The sequence below is a fragment of the Larus michahellis genome, chromosome 8 (assembly GCF_964199755.1).
Source record: "Larus michahellis chromosome 8, bLarMic1.1, whole genome shotgun sequence".
Lineage (NCBI taxonomy): Eukaryota > Metazoa > Chordata > Aves > Charadriiformes > Laridae > Larus > Larus michahellis.
Window position 1 is genome coordinate 8,618,261 of NC_133903.1, and position 24,687 is coordinate 8,642,947.

Consider the following 24,687-nt stretch of genomic DNA (forward strand, 5'->3'; position numbering starts at 1 on the left):
TATTGCTCAGGTCTATCTCCAGAGCAAACGTGGCTCGAGAAAACAAAAAAAAAAGTTACCTTAAATGCACAGGTGCAAGGCTTGTTCTAACATATATTCTATGGAAACACTGTAGAAAATTCATCCTTAGAAAAAACTAGAACCAGAGAAGCACACTGAAAAAACGTTGTCTAAAGCGAGTAAGATATTTCCAACAGGATCAGTCCTTCCTGACTTGCACGTCGAAATCTGAGCTCATCACCTTCTGCTTTTTTAGAGCAAATGGAGAGCAAAGGCAATCCCGAGAACAATTCCATTCATCCTAAAGTAAGCATCTAAAGTAGGTCAGGTAAACCACACCAAAAAATAGCCCTTCCCTCTCTGCTAGCTATAAAGAGTCCTGGCAGACAGCTTTCACAGAGATGTGTCACCCGTGTGCCCAGAATTAGGTGACACAAATCCTCCCTCTCACCTCCCTAGATGGGACCCTGTCCATCCCGTGCACATCCACCTCAGCCTTCCCAGCGCGGAGCCCCTTGTCGCACACAGAGCTCCACTGTCACATACGTGGAGTCCCGTGGCACCCTCAGACCATCACACGTGGAGCCCCACCAGGCCCATGGGACCTCCCTGCCACTCAGGGACCCGCCGGGCTCCTTTTCCTCCGGCCACGCAGCAGGGACCACGTAGGTTCCGAGCTGGTGTTAATCACCCGCCACACTCATTTATTGCCATCTATACACCACTGCCAGGAACATTATCCCTTAAATAAAGCTCACCCACCCTATTATTGTAATGTCAACTCTGAACCTCTCAGATAAGCCCTGCAGACAATTTATAATTACACAGAAGTAGCTCTTGTACATTGCACCGAGGGGCCATCAGGAGAGGATTTAGGTCTTTCACAGAGCCAGCGTTTGACAGGTCTTTTTGCTGTTATTTCATCTTGACAGCTCCTTGCCACCCAGCTCCTCCTGTGACTCTACACTCACGCTTTGTTGTGTGATCTCAGGTGAAGAGAGCACGTAATGGGCAATAATTGTGGGCGATTACTGTTTACTTGTTAACTTTGCTTGGCAGAGCAGCTGTGATGGATGCAGGGACTGGAATATTCCCTTTATCGCCTGTAGCGCTGAGAGTGAACTGTTGCTTAATTCAAAGGCTGAAATCTATAAAAAAAAGAAGACGAAACCCATCATTAAATTTCTCTTAGTGGCTATGTGCATAATTCATCCAAACACCATCAAATATAAATGGCCTTGTGTCAGGATGAGCAGTACAGGCACAGCAAATCCAACCTGCTCCAGGAGACAGAAACCGCAAAGCAGCCTCTCACCACATTAATGAGATCGGGCACCAAAGTACTTCCAAGAGGTTCTTAAGCAGGACACGACAATCCGATTGAGCCGTGGGCGAGCATCCCCTGCTCCCCACGACCCCACTGACTAGCCGCCAGCCCCGACACTGGTGCTGGGCTTAACTGGGGCTGGGAATGATGAAGGTGGAGAGTTATCGGTCAAGGTGGCCCCATGGGCAGCATCCTGCCCGCAGAGCCCTGCGCCACCCCAGGAGCACTGCTAGCCCTAATCCTCCCATTACCTCCGCTCCTACAGCAAAGCCGCCTTCTTCCATCAGTTCGCTATTTACTGCCTTTTCTTTTTTTTTTTTTCCCCCTACAGTTTAAAAGCACTTGTATAGATTATGATATCTAAGTTCTTTATTGCTCCTTGCTAGTGTCTGAACTTTGATTAGGAGCCGAGTGACCTCAATTTCACAAGCAGCAGTCATGTACCAGTAAACAATCCTCGTTCCACACAAGCAGATGTTAATCTACGGCGGTTTAGCAAAGGCTCGCAACAAGTCTTCTAGAAAACTTTTTTCCAATTATCTGAAAAATACCGAGTTATTTAATAAATCACAGCAAGTTGTTTTGCAAAAGTATCCTTTGAACCATTAGATATTATTGTGAATGCCAATTTTTCTTCCCACCTTATGGCAGGATAAAGATACCCCACTCAATTTTCATCAAAAGCACATGAAAGCAATCAAGGCTCCTGTAGTTTCTATGGAAATAAGGGATGCAAATTGGGATTGCGTGGTGCCTTTTTTCTTGAATTTATCCATAAAAATGCAAATACTCTTCAACAGATACTGAAATATTTGCCTTGTTCTAAGGGAGGCAAAATATATAGATGAGGCTCTTTTGTCCACTGGAGCACGAGCCTACTGAAGCTGAACAAGCCCTGCCAGAGCACGAAACAGCGGCAGAGCTGGTTCTGACAGGAGCGTGCCTGGCCCCAAAGGGCTGCAGCTTGCTCCTTGCAGGTCCCTCAGCCACCGCCGTTAGCAAACGGGTTCTCCTGCCCTCTCCCACAGCGCGACCTACCTCATCCACAGGCACTGTGTAGATCTCTGCCCACAAGGCAAGGTCACGCCAGCCACCCTGCTGCTGAGTTAGAAGAGCAACATCACCTCTTTGGTGTGGAAAACAGATGAGCAAAAGGAGCAGCACAAACAAATCACGTTTGTGATGCATCTGCTTTACTTCCCTGCCAGCCACTTCAGAGAAACGCATACGACGGAGGATACCCTGCTCCTCCGCTAGGTCTCATCTTGTCCTGCAGCAGGGACTGATCAAAACCCTGCAGCAGGAGCTTTAATTAATTCCCTTTCAAACTGAAGGATACAGAATAGTTAATGCTAGCAAAGGTCCTTAGGTTATTCCCCTAAGCGCTCTCCTGCTCTCTCCTCTTTCTCTGTAAGCTGCATTGTGTGCTTCGCACAGCACTTACCAATAAATAATCAAACAGCTCTAGGAAATGCTGGTCCTCAGCTGGGCTCCTTGCTCCCCCCCCAACCAGGTCCAGGTGCCAAGTGCTGCAGCATCGCTGCCATAGGGAACCCTTGCAGGAAGCCGGAGCTCATCCCTGGTGCATTCACTCTGCTTATGGACTTAGGGAAATTTAAAAGGTCAAGGAATGGTATTTAGGATCACCTCTGTTTGCCAGAATTAATGACAAACCCTGGCAACTCAACTAGTAAAACTCCAAGCGTGAAGTAGAGCGTGCTGCAGCTGCACAATTATAAGCTTGCAATTAATTAATTGTGCTGTCACTATATGCACCTGAGAACAACAGCTAGATCAAAGAACTGAACAGAGATCAAAATGATTAGTAGATCACTTTACTTACAGTTGAAAGTGCCAATTAGATACAGCAAAGATGTAGTCTGGCTCGGTTCCTTCTATTAACAGCTCTGGAAGAGAAAAGTCGCTCAATACACTGTAGAAAAAAAAAAATCAGGAAAGCCTGATTGCTCACAGTGTGGACAGAGAGGGAAGTCATGATGGTCTGTCCATTGACTTTTCCTTTCCAAGGGTGCTAAACATCTCTCTGTGCCTATTACACTCTCGACACTATTCACACCTTGGGCTATGCTGACATGAGCCGGGCGAGTCCCACTCACCCGTGCGGTTTTGCAGACCCAAAGGCCCCCCTCAGGCAGGTCCTGAGAGCCCCAGGAGAGCCTTGAGCAGGAGTCCAGACGGCGCAGGCTCTGCTGGGGGGGCCGGGGGTGGACACCCCCTGCCCATGGTCTGCCCACGGGAGCAGCAGCATCGGCAGCACGCGTTGCTGAGCCACCGACTGCACCAACGGACAGAGGAGACTTCCTAGGGCTCGTGTCCACCCACATGGGCCAATGTTTAAGTGACACTGGTGACAGCGCCCGAGCTCTCAGTGCTCCGGTAGCCATTTCCCAAGGTGGAGAACGCGCCGGGGTTTATGAAATACAGTAGCTTTCACTCCTGCTAGTGCATTACCAAGCACCTGGACTAACTGCTCTGTGCTGATTTAGCGAAGCACAGCTGAATTTATGGTGCTGATTTGTAATTTTCTTTAAAGTTATTGGGAAAATACATTCCAGCTGCACCTTGCAAACCTCCAGAGGGGCTTGTCCTGCTCTCTAGGCAGCCTCTCCCTTCCACTAGCGGGTTGAGGGGCTCAGCGAGGAACACTGTGGAATTTTTTTAAGTTTTCAGTCTTGGATTGTTATCTTTCAGAGAGAAATGCTGTAGGCTTGACCAAACATCCGAGCTCACTGGAGGAATTACTCACTGATTCCTGGCATACATTAAGCTGGGTCCAACGTTTGTGACCGTAAACGGTGTCTCTGGATTGCAGAGCTGGTCTGTACCATTGCTGAGCTCCAGACTGAGACCATGCACTACCGCGAGTCTGAGGGATGCTGGCCTTGCCAGAGCCAGCTCCGTGAGTCCCTCGCAGTCCTCACACTCCTCACCAAGCATCCGGCCCGTGAGTCCAGAAAACATCTGCTCAGGAGCCCCAGAAGGAAGGGGCTTTGCTGGACTCCGCTGCCAGCACAGGAGAGGAGGCGCCAGGAGGAGAGGCCAGACCAAGGAGGTGATGTCTCCTGAGAAACGGGTCCAGAGCAGTTACAGCTACCAGCCCCACCGTGAGATGATCCCCACTCTCCGGGGAGACGATCACCAAGACCTGGGGAAGGCACCGCAGCACTGTGGCCAGACACTGGCTGCTGTACACATACTTGGTGTCCTTCCTTAGATGTACTTCAGCAGTGAGCTTTGTCTCCATTGTCTCCTGTTTGTCACATTGTTTAATTTCTCTTTTTAATTGACTCAGACATTGTTTAATTTCTCTGTTTAATTGGCTCAGACAGAGAGGCTGCAGGCAATGTCATTCTCACATCATTTCTCAGAAACGTTGCCGGCATGAGGGTGACATTATTGGTCATACGCAGCGAAGTTCTGCAGCATCCCTACGGATCCACCCCCAGCTGGGACCGAGGAAGCAGGAACAGAGAGCAGATATAAATCATAGATGTTTGCAGGACAAAGGCTATTAGAGGGGTGCCATCCTGCCTTGTATGGGAACTGCTTTCATTTAACATACATGCCGACAAGCGAGACAGCAGGTAGAATGAGAATTCAGCGCAGCACACAGACGACACCATTATTTACATCATTCAAATCCAGAAGTGCCTGAAGGGAGCTTCTGAGGCACCTCACAAAGTGAGGTGAAAGCAGGTAAAGACAGTGAGCAACAAAATCTTGCCACATACGTGCAGTCTTAGAGCAGCCACTGCAAGGTCTATTTAAGCCACATGATTTTCTTTATTGATACAGATTCAGCGGATACCTGAAAAAATATTGAACAAATGTTCCTTTGTATTTTTAAATGTCCTGCATCTAGCGTGCCCTATATTTTGCCAGTCACATGAATTACCTGAACAGACATATTTATCTCTCCAGGTTCAACAGGTACAATACAACGGCTATTTCACCGAGCATGGTTTGACGGACCCAGATCCTTCAGAAAGTTATTTTCCACGCTGGTTTCTTTTGGTGGGTGCTGGACGGGAGCGGAACAACTAGAGGTGAAAAATGCAAGTTCAGACTTTCCCTGGAGAGCCGCAAGTGTTTGGAGATCTGCAGCACTGCTCACTGAAAAGATTTTTAATAGCTTTGACCTTCGTGGGGTCTGTGCAGTCTCCTTTTGTCAAAAAGTGTATGTGGAAGAATTCCGGAAAAGAGCTGAAGATAATACAAATGTTCTGCAGACTGCTGGGGGAATTACAGAGCACCACTTCTCCTTCTTGGATTATTGTTCCAAAGAGTAGACCATTAGCATTAGCTGCTGCAGGCATATAGCGGTTTATAATCAGGAAGGGCAAATAATTGCTGGTCAGGAGGCAATATAAATATTTGTTATTGCAGATGACTTATAAATAAATAATTTGAAATGACAAAATTAATCAGACAATTCATTTGACAAACAAGTATTTGATCAGCTCTGCCTGGACCACAGTGGCCAGCCAGGCACTCTGTCGAGTTCCCAAATACACGGAAATCCCTGAAATTTATGGAAAGAAATATCACTTCACCTCAGGACACACAGGCGCAGGGAGAAGTGGCCAGATCGTAAATTGCCAGGCTCTCAGACCAGGCATATTCCAGAAGGCTGGCGGAGCGAAGGCAGCCCCAGGGACGCAGCTCCATCCTGTGGCACCCACAGAGCCCCCGGTACCCCCGACCCCTGCACCGGGGGGGCACTCGTGAGCAGACCCAGGATTTCAGCCAGTGAAGAGACTTGCCAGGTGTCTCACGTCATTTTCAGACCATGCCAGGCTGACCTGCTAAGGGGTTTATTTATTCTCTTTTTCCAAAACCACAAAATGAGCGCGTGTCATTCTAATAGCTCTGTGTACGTTGTGTCTCATCTGTATTCAGCACATCACCAAAACGTGAAGAAGAAAATAGCCCCTGAAAATAAAAGTATGAGAGATAGGAGGAGACACGCGCCATGAAAACAGCAAACAGCTCCCTGCTTATATTCTGACTTCCCAGCGCCTCTTGTCGCTCCCACACCCTCTGAGCTGCTGCGTACTGCTCTTAGTGGGCTTGGGCTCATCCATGTTCAGAAACATTAATATAATCTGCTCTGAGATGTGCACGTATTATCCATACTGAAATGTAAAATAGGCAAGAAGGAGCATATTTTGGGTGATTTTTTTTTTCTTGCTTTTGTGCATTTTAGCAGAACAAACTAATATAAAAAAAAACCCCAATGCTTGCCTCCAAGAGTTTAAATATCATTTTTCTATTATTTTTACAGTCTGGACTCAAAGGATATAAAGGGCACAACATCGCACTCAGCAGTGAAGAATCACAGAGCTTTTCCTTTACATGATGGCAGAATGAGAAGCATCATCCAGGAGAGCTGGAAGTAACGCCTTTCCCACCTTTCCCCATGATAGCAGGTTGGAGCAAGAACATGACTTAGTAAGGATGGGACGATGAAGAGCCCCCAACACACAAGGATGAGGTTGCCCATCAAAAAGCTTTCTGTTTAACCAGAGTGGCTGGAAGACTTGTAAATGCCAAGGAGGATGAGGAACGTAGCCATGGGGAAAGGGGGGACCTGTTGTGAGAGTGTTAGATGGTGGTGGTGACACCACTGGCTGGTAGGACCCTAGATCCATGTGAGATTGGTGGGTAAGGTGGGCACCGCTACTGGAAAACGGCAGGGTTGTTAGATGACCAGATTATCAGGAAAAAATGAGCATTTTCTACCAGCTGCTGCCCTCAAGCAAAGCACAGTCCCACGGGGTGATGGCTGGTGCCTGCTCTCTGCAGGGAGAAGGGACCGGCCCCGCAGCAGCCCCATGGCCCGTAAAACCAGCAGAAATATCTGCCAGACAGGGATGCTGGGAACAGAGTCCTACTTGTTTGTATTTCACATCTCTGGTGCCTTTATCAGAAACATTAACTCCGTGACCTCCTCTTGGGCTAGGAGGCTTGCAAGGAAGTGGGGATCCCTGGACAAGAATCAGAGAATCACAGAATGGCCGGGGTTGGAAGGGACCTCTGGAGATCATCTAGTCCAACCCCTGCCAGAGCAGGGTCACCTTAGAGCAGGTTGCACAGGAACGCGTCCAGGCGGGTTTGGAATGTCTCCAGAGACGAAGACTCCACCACCTCCCTGGGCAGCCTGTGCCAGGGCTCTGCCACCCTCAGGGTAAAGAAGTTCCTCCTCACGTTTAGGTGGAACTTCCTACGCTCAAGTTTGTGCCCGTTACCTCTTGTCCTGTCACTGGGCACCACTGAAAAGACCCTGGCACCATCCTCCCGACACCCACCCTTTAAGCATTGATAAGATCCCCCCTCAATGCCTCATTTGCATATTTTAGGAGGAAGCTCCCTATGAAATCACGTAAGTGTAATTTTCCTACAGTGTCCAAATCCCCAGCCACTTCCAGCCGATGCAAATAAAATCTTGCTATTCAGCTTACGCCAGAAGACTCTGGCACCTCCCCTCAGGACAGGAGGATTATCTGAAGCCAGGAGGAGAAATTGGCAGGTCAAACTTCTCCTCATATCCAACAATTTCACGGCTTGATTTTTATCAAGAAGGCGTTTTAATGTCGCAAACAAAACAGCAACAACCCTGCCAATAATAGCGACGCCATGGTCCCCGCGGCTCGTGTGACAGGGGATACGGGCGGTGACTGTGCTGGGAAGTGATGGCTGATCCTGGTGATGGCGAGGACCAACGATGGACCAGCGACGCAGCAATGCGGCAGAGGGACATGTCCACCCGGAGGGGACCCTGCAGGACCTGAGGCACCCTCACCCCAGGGGCTGCATCAGCACAGCCTGAGTTCAGCAAAGGCCGGGTTTGGACGCGAATGTGCTGCTCTGCGCTTCGCTCCTCTCTCTGGCTGTGTCGGGGCAGATCCAGGCTGGTGTGTAGCGGAATTTTCCGGTCTGTTGTGAATATTTTCTACTCTGTCAACCTTTTATTTAAATGACATTTGGCTGCAGTGCTAAAAGTACGATATTGAAAATCAATAAGTGGAAAGTGTTTGAAAGCCAATCTAAATCAAATATTACAATATGGTGAAGTTAATCATCTGAAATTAACCTTATAACTGCTTGAATCGCTCTAATCTATAAAGAAAATCAATATAGGCATATCAAACCCTACTCCAAGCTGCTGTCTGTTCCAGCTGACCATGCAAATGGAAAATAATACCCAACGGATGCTTATTGCTCCTTATTACATGTTAACACTTTGCATGGGGCTGAGATGGTCAGACAAGGATTCCCTGGGGAGACGTGCCCATGAGATGCAAAGGCTCCTGCTCTAAAGAGGCACCACAGCAGCAAAAGCCCTCCAAGCTGCTCTCATGGCAGTTAATTTCAGCACACCAGTTGGAGCCATGAGTGACTAACAGGCTGTTTCATGAGGAAAATTGTCCCTGGATGAAAAACAGCTGCTCGAGCACAGCACCCTGCAGCCTCCCAGGCTCCGGCTCAGTCCCAGGCTATGCCCAAGGTGTCCCCAGCATCCCAGCTCTTGGCCACCAGACGTGGACACCAGCACATGGGTCGACACCAGCATCACCTGCGCTGTGCGGGTGTCCTGGGCCGGGTCACAGCAGCGGTCCCAAACGTAACCACAGCTGATGTGGCCATGATGCTTCACAGGGATCCGCCCCCGTGCTGGCTGGAGAGCCACTGGCTGCATCCCCATCTCCCATCGAGCAGCTTCAAAAGCCAGGGCATCACTAACCCGTCCCGGCAGGAGCCACAGCCCAGCAGTGTGGGGCGCAGAGCAATTACCCTCCCTGTCTAGCCTCATCTCCAAAGTGGCCATCAACACGGCATTTGCTAGGAGGCTCTGGGATATGACAGTGATAAGTGCTTTGATAGCAGACAGAAATCTATAAATAACAACAGCTTCTCTCAAAAACCTCATTTTAAAATAATGAAGACATTTCTTAAAGTGACAAGTGTCTCAAACGTTGATAGTAAAAGCTGGGGGAGGCTCTTTTTGAAGTCTTGGGAACAGATGCAAGGAGTGAGATCTCAGCGGCAACCTGCACAGCCTCAGGAGCCCAGGATTAGTCAGAGCCAAGCAGAGTGATCACAGGCTTTTCCAGATGCTCCTTGTGGGGCCTCAAATTCAAAGGCAAATGAAGGTTCATGAGCAGATGCTGTTGCCCAGGGAGCTTGGTCACTTCAAACAGGTCCTGTCTATGCTCGGAATGAAGAGCAGCGCTTGCCTCCAAGGTGCCCTCACAGGTAGACCTCCCCGTGTGCTCCAGCTACCCTGAGGTCAAAACATTTTCTGCATTGCAATGGAGGAAGAGAATAGTGCCAATTTTCTAGCTGCCAATCTGGTATGCGTCAGCTCCCAGCTCTTACTCTGAGGGTGCAATACCCACACAGTCCCACCAAGACCAGTAGGATTTCAGTGACTTTCCCCAAGCTCAGACCGCTTCCTCCCCCGGGGTGGTGGGCAAGATGGATGCAAGGTGGTGGATAACATGTGAAGGGAAGGTGCCAGCAGCCGCTGCTGGCTGGCTGTGCCAAACACTTCTGGATCATTTCCTTTCATCTCAGATAGGATGAGGTTGGAAGGAAACAGGAATTTTTATTTGTCATCTGAGTGCAGGACTGAAGGCTGGGCTCGGGGCGGCTCTGCTGCTTCCTTTCAATCCCCTGAAGCTTGTGAGAGCATTGCTGTATTCTCCTCCCTGTTGGAGGGAAGGGACCTGCATGGCACCTGATGCTGCTGTCCCTTTCGGGCTGCTGGCACAGGACAGGGACCTGCACAAGCACCAAGCGGCACAGTTTGGGCCAGATGACAGTTACTCCTAAGGATAAGCAGGGCACTGAGGTACCAACCTGTGCTGGAGGAGCCCAAGGCTCCCACCAGGAGGGATTTCAGAGGAGAGGATCCTCCACCGCAGACGGGGCTGCCTGGCCAAGCACAGGGCTTCCGGCTGCTTGTGCTGGGTGGTCTGGTGGTGCGGGCAGACAGACAGCACGCAGCGGGCAGACAGACAGACAGACAACCGCGCAGCAGCAGCACCAGGCGCATCCCAGCAGAGAGATGCCGCTGCACCCCTGCAGCCCCGGGGCAGCAGCTCCCCCGCTGCTCACAATTAGCCTTTTGCTCAAAGTCTGCTTCTGAAATTTTTCCTGCGTTTCAGATCAAGATGCAAACGATGCGTTGCCCCAGAAAGAGGGAGGAGAACAAGTACTGAACCGGGCAGAAGCCGTCCCAGAAGCGAACACGCCGGCTGGGAGGCTGGAAACGCTGTTTGAAGCAGCAGGTTGCCACAGAGTGATTAAGAACGGCCCTTTGATACTGGAAATGCGCTTTAATGAGTTTCCCGCAATACACATATCCCTTGGGTTCCTGTGGAAATGCCTTGCGCAATCCTCCCTTGCCCTCACCCAAAGTGACACCAAGATGTGTAAAAAAATACTTCATTTTTTAACACTTTAAGCTGAAAGGGTTTTAAATAACTGTGGGCTTTCTCGGTGCTTAAGAATCTCTTCGTTTCTTTTAAATTACAAGGAGGAACTACATTTTCAGAATCAATACTCAGAATTTACAAACAGCTCTCCAGGTACGGAGACTCATAGCAGAGCTTTGGCTTTGTGGGGGGCGGGGGGAGCTGGCAGCAGAAGCTTTCTCTCCAAGATGCAGCACGGGGCAGTTTCGGCTGCGACCCTCTGGCCGACCCATCCTCGCCACATCACAGGAGTCTGTTCATTTTGCATAATACTTTATTTTAGATTTTGAGCTTTCCGAGGAAGGAACTCTATCTAATTTAGTGTGGGTAGAGTACGCAGCGGCTAGGATAGAAAATCTGTGCCTGCTGAAGCCATGAGCTCCTGCCACAGTGCAAAGAGTGAAGAAATAATTATTACGGTAATGGCAAATATTAACACCCAGGGGTCTATGCGGTGACAGCTCAGGGGAGGGTGGCATTGCGCTGACAAGAAGGGGTGCCTCGGTGGGGAGCCGGGGTTTGCTGCCCCCGTCCTGGTTCTGAGCCTTAGCACCCCCTTCGCAGACCCTCAGAAAGGGGAGCTCGGATAAAAGCCCCCGGGGCTGGTTTTGCCGTGAGCTCCTCCTCAGCACCCGCAGCAGCCCCGGTGTCTCCCAGTGAGCGGTGGGGAAGGAGTAGGCTTGGCAGCCTTCCCTCCAGCTCCACCCAGCCGGTTTCTCCAGCATTAAGAGGCAATGCAGAGATGAACTGGGCGTGCTCAGCAATTACACAATTGTAAAACAGAAGGCAGGCTTTGCCCAATGTCCCTAAAACCATTTACAGCCTATTGGAGGGGACAGTTGTCCCATTAAGAAACCAAAAGACATTCTGGCTTTCTTCAGCCTCAGGGCTTGGAAGGAAGAAGCATTTACTGCCTAATTAAATTTTAATATACTGGCAGAGTGCAGCTCTTCTTGTGAATCTGTATTGGACAGTGTGCCAGATTGTGCAGAAAAACAGCAGGCTGGAGCTGCCTGCGGCCACCGGAGCCTGCTCCCGGCTGGCGTGGCGGGGTCCCACGGCGCAGCATCACAGGGAGCGTGGCGGTCACGGCGTCGGCACCCCAGAGCTGCCGTTTGCACCTGCACATGGACGCGCCACCCAGGGAGTTTTGAGTCTCCCCACAGCAAAAGCGCAATCAGGAAAAAAAGACACCAGCACTGTGACACCGGAGGAGAGGACCGTGACTCTGGCGGCACAGGGGAGGGACAATGCTTTCCTGAGTGGATCTGAAAGACAGAGGAGAGGGAGCCAGAGACCTGGCTGATTTTTAGCAGGGCACTGGTCTGCTGCGTACACACACATGCAGTAGGTTTTCATCTGAGTTTGTTGTTTATTTTCTGTTGCTTGCTAATAGGCTACATCTGAAGCCAAGTGGCTTTCGCTTCCTAGTAGTGCTGCTCTTTTTTGCTCGCGAACTGAGGACTCCTCTGCTTGCTTTTAATGGGCAGATGGCTGTCAAAAGGGCTGACTCTGCTCCAGGGAGAGGTATAACACCTTGCACCAGTTTGCAGTGTCCTGGGCATGTGCTAGAAGTTGCTCTCCTCCTGCTCCCTTTTTGGCCCCTGCAGCATCTGCTGTGGCCTCCCTCCACCCATGACCCACAGAGCCGGGGTCATCCCACATCTGCCAGAGCTCTGCACTCGGCTGAGCCTTCCTAAAAAAACCTGCTCCTTCCTCTCCTGGCGTCCATTCTGCTGCTCCGGACACCGGGACACAAATGGGGAGCCCAGCAGACAACTCCTGGATGCCCCTTGTTATTTCTGCCACGACACCAGCCCTTGCCCAAGCGCCCTCAACACCCTGTGAGGTGATGGGGACCAGCAGCCGAGAGCATCCCCAGCCTGGATGCAGCCCACTGCAGACGTGCTGTGGCAAGCAAAGGGCTGGGACTGCTTGCCTGCTGCTGAGGGTGCCAAAGGGCCAGGGGGCTCCAGACATTATTTCCTTGGTAAATAAATGCCTAAAAAGCACCCTGGTGAGAGTGGTCACTGACAGACGGCCGGGACCAGAGTCAGATCCTGGTGCTAAGAACACTATGATTTTTAAACGGGTGACTCATATGTTTTCATTGTGCCACAGCTCTCCCACCGTGAAGCTGCCTGCAAGAAATGTTCACGCAAGCCTTCCAGAGCACTGCACTGAAATAAGATGCTGTCAAAACAGCATATATTTGTGCAGCTGCCACGAGGAGTTGTTATTATTGTATTTTTCTTTAATAGAGAGACAAGTGTGCTCTGGTGCACAGACTGGTAGCAATCGGCTGTGGCGGTGCTGGGAAGCAAGAGGGAGAAGGATGGCCCCGGCCTGCCACAGGCATGAGGCAGAAACAAAGGGCTGACTGAGTTGCAGGTCTAAAGCAGGGTAAGACAGAGCATTCCTGCTGCCTGGGTCCAAACGCCTTTGGAAAAGCATGGCTGCGACAGCACAGCTGAGTTACAGACACCCCAGCCCTCTTGCTCCCAAACATCAGACACCATCTCCTCCGGACACACATGTGTCTCCCTCCCTCCTCCCGGCCACCGCTGCCGGCCAAGGAGCTTGGACTGGATATAAGAGAAAACCCGCTCTGCACAAAGGGATCGTCCGTACCTCCAACTCCACAAAATCACTGCTGGGAACGCTAGAGGGTGAAACAGAGACCACAGCAGCCACCGCCTGCTCCCCCCAACACACCACACAGACACGCACACATGTACACACACACACACACACGTGTACACACGCTCTTCAGAGCTGCCTGCACACAAAGCAAAATGCCAAGCAATTGAGTAACTGTAACACCCAGTTTCAGTCCAGCCAGGGAACAGCCGGTGTTTGATCAATATTTTCCACAACAGCCACTTCCATGTGATAAATGCACTTATGGGAAAGAGGAACAAATTAACCTTCTGGTGCAGATGGCAGCTACTGCCTGGGAAAAAAAAAGATGGCTCAATTCAGCGGGGAAGCAAAGGAAGGGCCACAGCCAGGATTCCTGCAAAACTGACCATACGAGGCAGCATCTGGGAAGCATTAATGAAAGTCAGCCCCGGTAGCGCCCACCCACCCGGGCAGGGGGAAGCTGAAACCAAGAGTTTGTCACTGCAAGTGTCATCCGCGTGCCTCGGAGAGCAGCGGGGAGCGAGGGACTCTCAGGCAGGGAGCGGGAGCAGCTGAACCAGTCGATAATATATATACTTGGGGCAGCTGATAGATGAAGACAAGGGAGGAATTGTGCTGCAGCACTGTGCATGTGGGAAGATAAAAGGCACCTCGAAAAGCGCTTCCCAACATCAATCCTTCCACTGGTGACAAATCGCTCGGAGTCAGGGTAATTCAGCAGCTGGCCGGATCAGAGATTACATCAGAGATTTCTCACCCACAAGGCAATTGGATGCAAATGGCAATGAGTGGAGACATGCTGAAGGCTGCACGTGTGAAAGGTACCATGCATGGTACCCAAGGAGCAGCGCAGCTCCAGGAAAACCATGAGCGAGGACCCAGAAGACTGGAGAGGTGGAAAGGCAATTGCCTTTGCAAGGAGAGGAACAGCAGAGAGACTGAGCACATAGTGAGTCCCTTCATTGGGCTGGCTGCCCATAACCCGTACCTTAGGACTGGCGAAGGCAAGACAGACTTCAAGCGGGGGTGGGGGGCGCGGAAAAGCTGGAGAAAAAGATCAGAAACCATGTGGGGATGGAGACATCCATTTCTTTCTGACTATGTATCTCTGACCATTCAGGTTATTTTTACTCTTCTCCCAGCTGCAAACATGGGGTGAAAATAAGCTGTTATTTCACTGCCCTGTAATCCATCACGAACTTGAATTTGTCTGTATCTGAAAGTAACCTTGTGCTGCATCAGCCTCAGCATATAGGATTCCGCATCAAACGCTGGTCTGGATGCTGTCCAGGAGCTCAGTTTTCCTTCTAAACCCCATCCTGCTTCTCTATCACTGCCAGGCTGCATGGCTGTATGTTTCCATCACTCTTGCTACAGACACAACACCCTGGGATGCTCAGGGGCCAGGTCCTGTGCAACACTTCCCTAGGCTGGTTGGTTGGTTTTTTGTTTGTTTTGGTTTTTTTTTTTTGGTTGTTTTTTTTTTTTTTTTTTTTTTTATTTCTGTAAGATCTAAGCAGACTTTGCCTGCTGGAACATGACAAATGGAATTCTATACTCACATCCCATAAACGCCTCCCTGCTACTAGCAAAATGCAGTCCCAGGTGCTCCACAAAATATCCAGAACTGTGTTTGTTGTACAGTACCGCTGGGAGAGGGCCACCAGCCAGGCAGCCCAGCCTGAGGCCACTCCCCACCCAGCAGAGCAGAGATGCTCAGTGCCTCCACCCGCACCATCAGAAGACAAACCCTGCTCCGCAGGCGGCCTCGGGGCAGGGGTCTTGCTGGTGGACCGGACCAGGATGACACGCTGCCTAGCTCTGATCTGCCCTCCACACGGGGGCTCCTGACCCGCAAGGTCTAAAAACCTGCTCTAAAGAATATGACAAAGAAAAATATGGAGCACACATGACCCAGTAATGGTGAACTGCAAGGGAGAGGGGTCAAAAAATTCTGTTGAAAGAAGATGAAAGCCTGTTCATATTCTGGTTTCCTGCTGAAACAAATACACAGGGTGTGATCTTGCTGGAAATTCATTAATTTTCCACATATTCCCAGTAAGTTAATTCATCAACTAGTAACTGCATAAATAGAACAGGCAAAAATGCTGAAAGTAGATTAAACATTGATGTAAGTATATATTGATTTGAACATTCCTGTGCCTTTGCTTGTGACACATCAATAAAATTAAATAATATCTTAATAAAATGTCTTGGTAATTATGTCTTTTCCCTTGGGTAAGTATGCCCTCCAGCAATGTAATTAAAACCAAAATTACATTAACCCTCCAGTGACCATTTGACAAAGAAATTAAGAGTCTAGAGAGTTCTCTGAGCTCTCGTGCCCAGCCAGATTATTCTTGGTGTGCTCAATCTAGCTTTCGCGCATGCCTGCAACACCCCACTTACATTTGGACGATGGCTTGAAGAAGGATTGTCCTTATTCACAGCATTCAAATACCAAGAAAGTCAGGTCCCTGCTCTGTCTAGGAAAACAAAGGCGGCTCAAAGCTTTGTTCTTCTGGTGCTGGGAGGACCTGGTGCTCTGAGCCCTGGTGACTGTCTCCTGCACAAGCATTCCCAAGGCAGTCGAGCAGGGACAAGCCAGAGACAGGGCCAGCACGCAGCAGGATACAGCCCATCGGCCAAGGGGCAGTTCTGCCATGCCACAGGCACGATGCTCTAGATTGACCTCTATTGTGAGGCCACCAAGCTGACTTCTCCTCCCCTGGAACCAGGGAAGTGTGGTAAAGCCATGGTTCCCCCAGACTCCAGGACAAACCGCTCTGCCTGGAGTCACACCTGGTGATAGCCCTGTGCTAGCACGGCACTGGTCCCTCCTGAGAGAAAATCAGTTTGCCAGTGAGATGAACAGGCCAGAGGGGACAGAAATGAGCATTTACCAAGATATATTAGACAACCATTTTAAAATTTTGATGACTCAAAGCAAACACAGTCTAATTACGGGTCTTGCTGGCTATGCCGTACAGAGACGTGGAGCCAGGCTTCCCCAGATGCAGCATGTCCCGCAGAGACCCAAGCACAGCCCAGGGATGCTGGGGAGGCTCCCAAGCGGCATCTCAAAAGGCCACTATTTTTGTAACTGCTTCTTGCCTGCAGGAAGTTATTCCCTTCCCTAGTTTCACTGTTCCCGAAGGGTGGCTGCATCGCTGCTGTCCTCACTTAGGATTCACAGTCAAAACCAGCCACGAAGTGCCAAATAACCAGGGCATTGCATCTGTCTCTTTCTGCAGGATCAAGGCCACAGTCCAAATCCTGGCCTCCTGCACCTTATTCTTCTTGTTTCCAGCAAAACAGCCTCCCCTGGTCCCCTCTGCTCTGCCAACACCAGCACAAAGCCTCCTGCTCCCATGCCCATCATCTGTCCCCTCCACGACACAGGGTCACAGCCAAAACCCAGCTGCCTGGACACGGTGAGTGGCAGCCAGACGTGGTCTCCCGGGTTAGGATTTGGGGTGAACGGTGCATGTGAGCTCTTTGGGGCAGAGGCAAGGCCCCCTGTGCTCGGTCCCTCCTGTGGTGGGCTCCTGGCAGAGATGAGGCAGCCCCTGCATGGAGACCTGCTGCCCCTTTCCCCCTGCATCCAGCCAGGCACTCAGGCTCCCGTCTGGCTGCTTGTGGCTGATGCTGTGACCTGAATAAAAACCAGCAGCTTGCTGGCACGTCAGGCAGAAAGCAGCAGCTGAAGACCAGGTGGGAGGACGTGGCACTCACCACTGCTTGCAGAAGCCCTCCCTCCATTCCCAAAGAGCCGGTTGGGCTTGCCCACCTCATGCAGGCAGCAGGCACGTGCCTGGGACCCGACAGAAGCTCTCTCCTCACACCAGCGCAGGGGTACTCACCACAGCTCTGACTGAGGAGCAGCTGTTTGGAAATGTCACCAAGAAACTTCACAATTCACACCAGCGCTCAGAGCATGCAGGAGAGCCCTTCATTAACAGCCGAGGCAGCAGAGCTCCTTGTCATTTCCCGTTTGGCAGCAATGAACGGCCGCTCACCCGCTGACGGAGACACTGACAATATGACCTTTCAGGAACCACCAAGTAATCTGTTTGCTCCAACTCTGCTGTGTCACGCTGTCAGCTTGTCACCAAAACTTGCCATTCACATAACCTATTAGTTGTCCAATTTGTCTTTCTGTCACGGACCTTGATGCTCAGCCCAGTGACTCTGTGCATTTTTAATGCCCTTGTTAGTTAATAAAGCACCACTTCGGAATTCAGGGAGTTGAGAGTTGTCTCTGTCACAGCACATCTCCCTCCTCAGCACCCAGCACGTCCCACCATGCTGTGGCACCTCACCAGAGCCACCCCACGGGACAAGAAGGCAATGGCCACAGCCTTGACTAGGGTCTCCACACAAAAACCATCTTCCAACCTGCTCAACAGACCTGCTGAGGCCAGATACAAAGGCACCTCCTCTGCCTCAGCCAGAGCTGGGCATGGTCTCCTCCACCACCTGGGCAGAGCAGAAGGTCTGGAGCCAGACAGCGCCCAGCTTGGCTTTAATACCTTTTGTTTCACTTCTGAGCTGCAAACAGGAGGGTTTGCAGGTAAGTCCTGCCCAAGAAACACAAGCACAGCTGAGCACTGCTGGCTGCGTGGATGGAGGGAGGCAACGGGGACGTGGGCCAGCTCCAGCAGGAGAAGAGCCATACAGCAAACAGGGACTTCGGGAGAGCATTTTGTCTGATCAGAGGCTTCTCTTCCTGTCCCAACACTGTGATGGAGGGTGAAGGTGGTGGTTGTGTCACATAGACATGTCTGCGTCCCAGACACCGCAGCCAGGACATTGGTGCAGCTTCATCAGGTACTGGACCCATAACTTCCAGGACTGGAAGGCAGAACCTTCCCCCACCCCCAGGAGATGATCACAGCTCCAGATCTGAACTGAATCCAGCTGAGCAAAGCCTTTAAGTCTTGGCTCGCATCACGCAGTGTGCTTTGGGAGGTGACTGTACCCTATGCTGTGCTTCTGTGGGTGTTTTCATCTGAAGGCCTCACAGAACTTTGCAGCCACTCATTAGGAAAGAACTTCCCGGCACCATCAGCTAATGAGAGAAGGAAGCCGGATGAAAAAGCTATTCCTGAAAACCTGCATCAATCCTGAATTCACAGCAAAGCTTTTTTTTTTTTTCCTGCTTATTAAGGTTGGAACTAAAACAATCTGGCCAACTATTGCGCTACTTGGCATAGCTAATAAACAGATATTTGTCTGTCCACATACAATTACAAAATGAACCTTTAGTCATATAGCGAGAAGTCTGGAGTCTCTGCTTACTTAACTTTTCATTGAAATCCTTATAATACTGTGTGCTGTACTTTATCATGCGTTTAAACACCATAGTTAAAGCCCCAGTATGACATTTTACACCTGACTTAACCAGCACTAGATTATCAGCTGTTGGCCTGAGAATGCATTTTTTTTACAACTTGCTGTTCTCTGAACTTGCATTAAAGGGCCCTGGAAACCTACTGGGACTGAGAAGGCTCAAGACAGTAGCAATGTAACCTTACAGCTCTTGGCGCGCTAGTACAGACCATTAGCTGCAGATGTCCTTCTGAAGATCAAGAGCACTTCAAAGCCTCCTAAATTCCTTCCTAAGCTCCAGAGGCTTGGAACATTTGCACGGCTTACGCCAGCTGACCTTGATTCATAAGGCAGCACTCAGATTCAGACCAAGACGACTTCTGAAAGTAGTTTAAGTGTCTCCTATTCTCTGCCATGAAATAATCAGTAGACCCCATTTGCACAAATTCGCAAAGTTACATTTTCAGTAGCTTGTCTTGTAGCAAAAGCAAAGCCTTGATGCTTTATCTGTAAAATTATATGTCTATAAAACACTGAGTGCCACAAAAAGAAAGCGCTATATGCAGTGAGAGCTAGGAATTGTAAAGATCTACGGGAATTTCTCTTGCACATAGGCTAACTGGACAGCTATAAGTGGCCCAAACACGCCTGTCTCTCTGCATCCGTAATGGGGTACCTGGCTGGAACACCCAGATCCAAGGACTGGGAGGATCTCCCTTGTCCTCACTTCCAGCCATCCGTCCTCCTGTTGGCATACAGACCCTATGGCCTGACTCTCCAGCCTCTTCCTACACACGCCCAGGAAAGGTCCTAGCAAAGGCAGAAGCTCAGCTGAGCTGCCAGCGGAGGTCACACCAGTCGTCCAACACTTGCATGCCACAGGATAGCCTTTGTGGGACTGGAGAGGAACAGGGGCTGCCCTACATATCTTCAGGAACAGGCACAGGTCAAGAACCAAGATATGGGGTCCAAAAGTTTGAGGGCAGTAACACAATGGTCAAAGTAACAACCCTGCTGCTCTACTGCTTTGTCTTCCAGTGGGGAAATGACATTTCATTCCCGCACTGAAACGTGTTTCCAGACAAAACAGATTCATCCAACTCTCAACCAACTGAATGACAAGGTTTTTCTAAGAGAAAAGCAGCAAGGTTGAAAATCCAAAGTTGCTGTTTGTTCTGCCATGAAAGCTTGAAAATTAATTTGCCTGGTGAGAATTTTCTCTGTGTGCTGAAGGACTCTTTTTTTTCTTTTTTAACCTCTTATAGCCTAGAAAAAGAGTCATGACTGCTTCCTTTAGCATCAAGGCTATGACCTTCATCTGCAGAGACAGAAGAGGCACAAGCATGTTTCACGTGCCAGAATACTGCGTTGTTATGAAGGGATTCTTCTCCTCTAACACTGGTGCATTAATGCAAAGAACTTGGAAGACAGTATGACGGGTGAAAGCCACGTGTCACAGCATTTAGTGCCTCAAGGCTTCTTGCAGGCTCCTGTCTTTACAATAAACCTGGGGGAGACTCCCCACTCACTCTGTAAGACGGCAGCGGAGACGTTTCTGTTCTTCCTGACACTCTTGGGATCAGGCAGCAACTTCCATTAGTATTCGCAAGTTCAAAAGAAAGACTGAAAACAGTTTCTGATTTCTGAGGACTACCATTAGCTAATTTGCAAATATTCTAGTGAGTGACAAGTGCTTTGGAATTTGAGGATCACTGACGGTTCCTTTTGCAAGTGCTTACTGTTGTTAATACGAGTAGCAAAATAATTCAAGTTAGATAATTTAAATGCTTCATGAAAGAAAAAACAAAACCAATCCCATCACATCTGCATTGTCAAAGGTCCCAGGGTACTGACATTCCCTAGGGAAGCAGACACTTAATCTGTGCCTGTGAATTTGGAAGAACAGGAACCCCTGGCACACCAAGCTCATGCTACCACGGATCTGATTTACTGGATAATTCATTCCATTGCTTTTAAGCAAATGAACCAGCCATTGCACAAACAGGACAGTCCAAAATCCGAGAAGCAAATACTAGAACAATAACAAAAGGACCAGACGGCTTGAGCAGTGCAAGTGGCACAACGGCATTCCGTTTCAAAGATGGAAAAACAGCACAAAAAGCAATGAGTTTTCATACCCTGGCAGCTCCTGCCAGTTACAAGTTCATAGAAGGGCATCGATCTAACAGGAGTTTGTTCAGTGTCAGCTGTGATGGTGCTATATGGGAAATTGATTTCTTCTTTAGTATATTCTCCTCCAATGGAAGCCGGCTCTCTCCATGGTGATGGGATGTGCTGATCAGTTTAACAAGCTGCCGATGGGATTATGCAGAATCATTTCATCAGTTTTCAGTAGCTGTGTGAAATGGCATTTGTCGGAAGCACAGGTCTGCGCGGACCTAACTGAAAAGGCAATGAGATCTGAGCCCCAAAGCCTTATGCTGAAGAGACACACAGAGCCTGATCATCTTCCACATTTCAGAGTGGAAGAGTCTAGTTTCCACGGAGGGTGGACTTTCCCGGAGCAGCTAGGCTTTCTAGGCCAGGGAGGGATTTTTAGCAGCACGCATAACAAACTAATAGCAACACATCAATGAGCAACTACTGCAGCAGCAGCTCTGGAAGGCTGGTCAGCCCACCCACACCAAACACCGTGCTCCCTCCTGCAAAGACGTGGGTCCGCACCACACCACACGCCAAGGAAAAGCAAAGGAAGGGCGCTTCTTGACCTTCACTACTGTCAGGACCCTGAAAAAAGAGCTCAGGCCCTACTAGTGAAAGGTGAACAGCTCACCTAACTTCATTAGAAAAATAGCAGTATTAGTTACTTCAGCCTTCCAGGGCAGGCATAAAGATAGATGAAAGGAATAAGGCAAGCTGGGAACATCAATAAATTACTGCAGCCTCTTATTGGCTGCAGTATTCAATAGCTTAAAATGTTTTCTGGTGCCTTAGGCAAGCAGAAGATTTGCAGAAATGCTGAGCCTGTCGCCTGTGATGTATCATTGTCACTCATCAGCTGCTAAGTTGCATTTCCTCTTCCTTTCCATGCAGTGTGTGTAACTCTGAACAGCCGCAGCAGTGAATTAGAGAGATGATATCTCTAGGCGAGCACAGGCTGCCTGGTGACTAAATGTCAGGAGGACAGTCCCACTTCTGCTATCCAGAGACAGATGGGTGAAAGCAACAAAGACCTGGGCACAAAGAAAGGGACATACTTCAATTAAAGAGTCACTGATTACCCCAAAAGAGTGGGACATCTTCATGAGTGAGGTGACCTGCCTGCCCACTCACAGAACTCCCCAGACCTGCCAGGGAACAGGAGGATCCCTGCTCCCTGTGAAGACTCACGTGTCCCAAGCAATGACGTGCCCTGCAGCCATGTCCAGAGACCCCTTACTCTGCAGCTGCATGGGAAAGCAGAGGTGAAGGATTGGCTCTTCATTACTAATGAGCAGCTGCTAATGAGTCACAGATTGCATTTCTATGCCTTGACTTGCCCTGCCCCTTGAGCAGTTTGGGGGTGGCTTGGATGAGGGCAGAGGGGCCGTGCTGTGGCCAGGGTTGGCAGCAGCTTCCAGGCACTTCAGAGGCGCAGGGCTGGGAGGTACCTTCTGACCACTGGACAGTCTTTTGTCTGGTGCAGCGTCCCCAGCAGCACCCAACGCCAAGGGCCAAGGCACCATGAGGAAGGATGCTGGCCTGTCCCCCAGGTCCTCCCTCTGGAGGAAGGCACGTGGCAGAGCAGGGATGGGGGCACAGCTCTACAAGAGGAGGAACTGCCCCATGGCACATCATAGATGGGGTGTCTGCTGAGGGCAGGACGTCTGAGCCCTTGCAGCAGGGCCAAGGGGGAACTGGGTCCTTGCTGCCCTGCAGCATCAAAAGGGAGCTTATTTTTCTGAGGAAGAACTGGGCCTCCATTTGTGTGTAAAGAGCCCATGGAAAACCCACTCGTGAGGATGGTTTGTGATGGACTTGGTCTGGCCCCAGAAGGCATATGGGATGTGACAGGTCTGTGAGCCCACTAATACAGAAAGTGCTCAAAAGCATCCTTGCAGCAGCCCAGGGAGAACCTGATCCAATTAAAAATTATTTTGGCTGGCCTGTTCCTACCGAGTGCCATATATCTGCACAGATGATTTCCACAAATGTAGTGGACTACTCCATGTGGCTTTGACTGCTGTTGAAAATATTTAATAAACTCTGGAATATGAATCACTATCAAGGACCCCGAACATTAATTTTAGTCACAGTTGGCCACACTGTATCACCCTATAAACACCTCTCCAGTTTCAATTAACATTTCTCTATCTCCTGTCTCACTGAATATTATATTTAACTAATTTAAGAGGATTGGTAAAGATAGTTTTCACACTTCACAGGAAAGCATAATGAAATAATTATACCTGTACCTACAAAAAGCATGAGGATATTGCATAAAGAGCTTTAAAGTCATATGAAGCAAAAACTTCTCCAGGAGACTTTCATTCTAGCTTTGGCTACTGAGGCTACCATGCAGGTAGGTGTCTGCCACCCCCTGCTCCGGGCCTGCTTTTGGACACCCGCACCGCAGCATCCACTGCTGGCTCAGCTGGCGGCTTCCCCGGCAGAACGGGGACCTCCCACTGGCCACAAGGACATCTCTGCTCCTCCCTGCTGGGCCATCAATGGGGGTGTGCTGCATGCCTCCATGGTGGACACTCCTTTATAGCAGCTGCTGTGGGGCCTTGCTCCGAGGTAGGCCTGTCTCATCTGACACGTGGTTGTGGCTCTGTGGTGGTGGACGCAGGCGGCTCTGGAGATGATGAGCCGAGGGCTCTCCTGGGGCCATGGCTCCAGAGGAGGGCTCTACAGACCAGCAGACAGGGGGTTGGAGGCTCGTCGTTCCTGGCTGCACCCTCAGATCTGAGGCTAGAGATGCCCACACACCTCTGCTTCCTATCATCTCCTCTTGGCCACATTTTGGAGCTTGTTGACAGTAGCACCTTTCTGATCTCCTGCCTTAGGACAAGCCCTAGACCATCCAGCATCAGTCAGTGTTTTCTCCAGCAAAAACTGGCCTGCAAAGAACAGATCATGCTCCCCAGCCACTGTGGAGGGAATTCAAATCTGCCTTGAAGTGAGGGACAGCACTGCAACCTGAACCGGCTATAGACAGGCAAAGTAACATTTCCAAGACAAACCAGGCATTTTGGCCATCTGGGTCAAGAAGCGGAGTCCCCCATGGAGAATGCACATAGCAAAACCTTATTCAGTCAGAGAGCAGATCACCAGGACAGGAGTCCATCTGAAACCCCAAACACATCATTTGAAGAAAGGACTTCATCCTTGTGTCCCACGAAGGAGCTAAAACACACTCTCTTAGTCAGCGAGAGCTATGCAACACTAGACAAGGCAACCAGGCACAAGTACCAATTCCCAAACCTCTGTCTTTCACTTCAGAGTCAGGCTATAATCTGTACGTTCCCCTAGGAAAAATACTTAAAAAGCAGGGAAACCAAGTCATGCACATATAACTAAATATTCCCTATTCTCCACACATCACTAAGGCTTCCCCTGGAAGCAACACGCGGGATGTGTTTTCCAGGACACAGAGGTAACAATAACAACAGCAGGAGGTGACGGAGCAAATTGCAGACTGCAATTGCATGAGGCTCTCAGGAGCAGGTAGCATCACTCAGGAGCTCTGGAGAAAAGAATAGTGAAAACAACCTGGCTGCTAACAAGCAAGCATAATTCATTACCAAAGCAGCTCCTCCTTCCTCAGGGTGGGAGAGCAGCCAACAGTACATCAGCCTTTAGCTGGGCGGGTAAAGAGGGTGCCTGCGTTGATTATAAACTGCTGAGATCCATCCTGGCAACAAAAGGATGGAGCTGGTGGAG